The sequence below is a fragment of the Myiozetetes cayanensis genome, unplaced genomic scaffold, assembly GCF_022539395.1.
Source record: "Myiozetetes cayanensis isolate MyiCay16 unplaced genomic scaffold, myiCay2020 scf331, whole genome shotgun sequence".
NCBI classification, from domain to species: domain Eukaryota; kingdom Metazoa; phylum Chordata; class Aves; order Passeriformes; family Tyrannidae; genus Myiozetetes; species Myiozetetes cayanensis.
In genome coordinates, this window is record NW_026087557.1 from 5,742 (window position 1) to 11,482 (window position 5,741).

The window sequence follows — 5,741 nt, forward strand, 5'->3', positions numbered from 1 at the left end:
CAAACATTGCCTGAAACCTAACCCTAAGTTAACTCTTGTTCCTAATCATAACCCTAACCCCTAACCCTAAAACCTAAGCCTAAATGTAAGCCTAAACCTTACCCTAACCCTAACCCTAATGAAAGGGACATTGGTGACATCACTGGGGACGAGTGTCATCACAGGGAATTGGTGAAAATAAAGATACAACTGTGATGTCACAGGAACATTGGTGACATCACATGGGACACCAGTGGCATGACAAGTACATGGCTGACATCAAAGAGACATCAGTGACATCATTGGGGATATTGGTGACATCACAGGGGACATCGGTGATTTCACAAGGACAGGGGTGACATCACAGTGACACCAGTGATATCAGTCAAGGGCAATGGTGACATCACAGAAGACAGAGGTGACATCACTGGGACATGGGTGACATCATTGGGGATCAGTGACATCACAGAGGACTGGTGACAACAAAGAGATGGGGACATTGGTGACATCACAGGGGTCTGGTGACACCACAAGGATACCGGTGACATCACAGGGACAAGGTGCCACGACTGGGCACAGTGGTGACACCACAGGGACAGCAGTGACATCATTGGAGACATTGCTGACATCACAGGGGACAGTGATGACATTACAGAGACACCAGTGACACCAATGGGGACATCTGTGACATCACAGGGGACATCGGTGGCTTCACAACAACAGTGGTGACATCACAGAGACACCAGTGACATCATTTGAGACCAATGACATCACAGGAGACTACAGACAACAAAGGGACAACCCTGATGTCACAGGGACATCGGTGTCTTCACAAGGACAGGGTTGACATTACAGAGACACCGATGACATCATCAGGGACATTGCTGACATCAAAGGGGGCAGTGTTGACATCACAGGGACAGAGGTTACATCATTGGGGAACAGTAACATCACTGGGGACTGATAATAACAAAGGGAGAGCAGTGATGTCACTGAGACATTGGTGACATCACTGGGACATGGTGCCCTTTCTGGGGACAGTGGTGACATCAGAGAGAAAGAAGTGACATCATTGGGGATATTGTTGACATCACAGGGGACAGTTGTGACACCACAGAAACAGCAGTGACATAAGCGGGGACATCTGTGACATCACAGGGGACATTGTTGATTCACAAGGCCAGGTATGACATCATAGAGACACCAGTGACATTATCAGTGACACTGGTGGCATCACAGGGGATAACGGTGACATCACAGGGAGATTGTTGACATCACTGGGGACCAATGACCTCACAGGGGACTGCTGACAACAAAGGGACAGTTGTGATGTCACAGGGTTATTCATGACATCACAGGGGGCCCTTGGTGATATCACAGAGATACCAGTGACATCATCATAGACATTGGTGACATCACAGGTGACAATGGTGATGTTAAAGGGACATTGATGACTTCACAAGGCCAGGGGGGCAGAGACACCAGTGACATTATCGGGGACATTGGTGACATCACAAGGGACAGTGGTGACATCACAGAGACAGCAGGGACATCACTGGGGACCAGTGACATCAGAGTGACAACAGAGGGACAGCAGTGATGTCACAGAGACATTGGTGACATCACAGGGACATGGTGGCACTGCTGGGGACAGTGGTGATATCACCAGGACAGCAGTGACATCACTGGGGATCAGTGATGTCACAGGGGACTGCTTACAGCAATGGGAAAGCCGTGATGTCACAGGGACATTGGTGACATCATGGGAACATGATGCCACTGCTGGGGACAGTTGTGACTTCACAGGGAGAGCAGTGACATCACAGGGCACATCGGTGATTTCACAAGAACATGGGTGACTTCAAAGAGAGACCAGTGATATCACCGGGGTCATTGGTGACATCAAAGGGGTCTGAGGACATCACAGAGACATTGGTGACATCACGGGGACATGGTGCCAACAGTGGGGACAGTTGTGACATCACATGGAGAGCAGTGACATCACAGGGAGATGGGTGACATCACTGGGGACCAGTGACATCACAAGGGACTGGTGACAAGAAAGGGAAGGCCGTGATTTTACAGGGACATTGTTGACATCACAGGGACATTGATGCCACCACTGGAGAGAGTGGTTACATCACAGAGACAGCAGTGACATCATTAAAGACCACTGACATCACGAGGAGAGTACTGACATTACTGGGGACCAGAGACATCACAGGGGACTGGGGACAATGAAAGGATAGCTGTGATGTCACAGGGAAATCAGTGACATCAAATAGGACATTGGTGACTTCACAAGAGCAGAGGTGAAATCACAGAGACAACAATGACATCATTAAGGATATTGGTGACATCACCAGGGACAGTGGTTACATCACAGTGACAGGGGTGACATCACTGGGGACCACGGACATCATAGGGGACTGTTGACAACAAAAGCAAAGCAGTGATGTCACATGGACATGGGTGACATCAAAGGGGACATAGGTGACTTCACAAGGACAAGGGTGAAATCACAGTGACACCAGTGACATCATCAGAGACATTGCTGACATCACAGGGGACAGTGGTGACATCAGGGGGACATGAGTGATATCATTGGGGTCAGTGACATCACAGGGAACTGGTCACAAGAAAGGGACAGCTCTGATGTCACAGGGACATTGGTGACATCACAGGGGACTTCAGTGACTTCACAACGCCAGCAGTGACATCACAGAGACACCAGTGACATCATCGAGGACATGGGTGACATCACAGGGGATGGTGGTGACATCACAGTGATGTGGGTGACATCACTGGGGACCAGTGACATCGTATGGGACTATTGACAATAAAGGGACAGCTGTGATGTCACAGGGACATCGGTGACTTCACAAGGACAGGGTTGACATTATAGAGACACCAATGACATTATCGGGGACATCACAGGGCACAGTGGTGACATCACAGAGGCAGAGGTTACATCATTGGGCAACAGTGACATGACAGGGGATTAATAACACCAAAGGGACAGTAGTGATGGCACAGTGACATAGGTGACATCACTGAGACATGGTGCCACTTCTGTGGACAGTGGTGACATCAGAGAGACAACAATGACATCAGTGAGGACATTGTTAACATCACAGGGGACATTGATGACATCACAGAGACACCAGTGACATCATAGGGGACAGTGGTGACATCAGAGAGACAGCAGGGGCATCATTGGGGACCAGTGACATAAGAGTAAAAACAGAGGGACAGCAGTGATGTCACAGGGACATTGGTGACATCAAATGGGTCTGGTGACATCACAGGGACATCGGTCAAGTCACAGGGAAAGGGTGGCACTGTTGGGGACAGTGGTGAAATCACAGAGACAGCAGTGACATTACTGGGGACCAGTGACATCACAGGAGAATGTTGACAACAAAGGGACAGCTGTGATGTCACTGGGACATGGGTAAATTCACAAGGAGAGGGTTGACATCATAGAGACAGCTGTGACATCATTGGGGACAGTGGTGACATCAGAGGGACAGAGGAGAAAGCTTTGTGGACCAGTGACATCACAGGGGACTGGTGACAAAAACAGAAAGCCCTGATGTCACAGGGAAATCAGTGACATCATGGGGACATGGAGCCACCGCTGGGGACAGTGGTGACATCACAGAGACAGCAGTGACATCACTGGAAACCAATGACAAAAGAGGGGACTGGTGACAACAATGGGAAAGCCGTGATGTCACAGGGACATCAGTACCTTCACAAGGCAAGGGATGACATCAAAGAGACACCAGTGATATCATCAGTGACACTGGTGACATCACAGGGACATCGGTCACAACACTAGGGATTTTGGTGACTTCACAGGGACAAGGGTGACATTGTAGAGAAAGCAATGACATCACTGGACATTGGTGACACCGCAGGGGACAGTGGTGACATCACACAGACATGGGTGATATCACTGGGGACCAGTGACATCCCAGGGGACTGGTAACAAGAAAGGGACAGCTGTGATGTCACAGGGAAATCGATGACATGACAGAGGTCTAGTGACATCACAGGGATATCGGTGACATCACGGGGACAGGGTGCCACCACTGGGGACAGTGGTGACATCACAGAGACAAAGGTGACATCACAGGGGACCAGTGACATCACAGAGGACTATTGAAAACAAAGGGACAACCGTGATGTCACAGGGACATTGGTGACATCACAGCGGACTTCAGGGACTTCACAAGGACAGGGGTGACATCACAGTGACACCAGTGACAATGTCAGGGACATCAGTGACATCAGAGGGGACAGGGGTGACATCACAAGAAAGTCAGTGAAATCACTGGAGATCAGTGACATCACAGGGAAGTGTTGAGAACAAAGGGACAGACATGATGGCACAAAGCCATCTGTGACATCACAGGGGTCTGGTAACATCACTGGGGACATCAGTGACGCCACAGGGACCTGGTGGCACTGCTGAGGACAGTGGTGATATCATTGGGACAGCAGTGACATCACTGAAGAACAGTGATGTCACAAGGGACTGCTTACAGCAATGGGAAGGCCGTGATGTCACAGAGACATTGGTGACATCACATGGGGTGGAGGTGACAACACAGAGACACCAATTATATCATTGGGGACATTGGTGACATCACATGGGACAGTGGTGACATCACAGGGGAATCTGTGAAATCATAGGTAGTTGTTGCCATCAAAGGGAAAGCCATGATGTCAGAGGGACATCAGTGACATCACAGGGACATCAGTGACATCACGAGGACATCGTGTTACTGTTGAAGACAGTGGTGACATCACAGAGACAGCAATGGCATCACTGGGGACCAGAAATATCACTGGGGACTGGTGACAACAAAGGGAAAGCCGTGATGTCACAGGGACATCAGTGACATCACAGGGGACCTGGATAACAACACAGAGACACCAGTGATATCATGGGGGACATTGGTGACATCACAGGGGAGAGTGGTGACATGACAGGGACAGCACTGACATGATTGTGGACCAGTGACATCACAGAAGACTGGTGAAAACAAAGGGGCAGCCATGATCTCCAAAAGACATCAATGACATCATTAGGGACAGCAGTGATGTCACAAGGACAGAGGTGACATTGCAGAGACATCAGTGACAGAATCGGTGACACTGGTGACATCACAGGGACAGCAGTGACATCACTGGGGACCAGTGATGTCACAGGAGATTGGTGACCACAATGGGACAGTCGTGATGTCATAGGGCTATCGGTGACATCACAGGGGACAGAGGTGTCATCACAGGGACATCAGTGACATCATTAAGGACAAGTGACGTCACAGGGGACTGGTGACAACAAAGGGACAGCTGTGATATAACGTGGATGTTGGCGGAGGAGTTTCCAGAACAAACTGCACACAAATCAGGATGATTTATGCAAATGTTCCGCTTTATTTACATAACCCAACCTCTTATATACCTTCACTGCCCCCCCGGGGCGTGATCACTTTCAAACTATTGGTTATTTGCTGTAACCCACAAACCGAGCGTGCATTACTGACACACTTCCTATTGGGTGCACACAGATGTCCATGTGATGTGAAGACATTGTTTTTCTCCTAAAACTCCTCCTTATTTTTGTCACAGGTTTCTCTTTGTTTACATTCCTGCAGTCTGTTATCACTGCTCCTGTATCTTTCCACTGCCTGCAAAGAGGCTTCTGGCTATGTCAGGGGCAGGCCTAACTGAGGCCAATTAGTATGGTT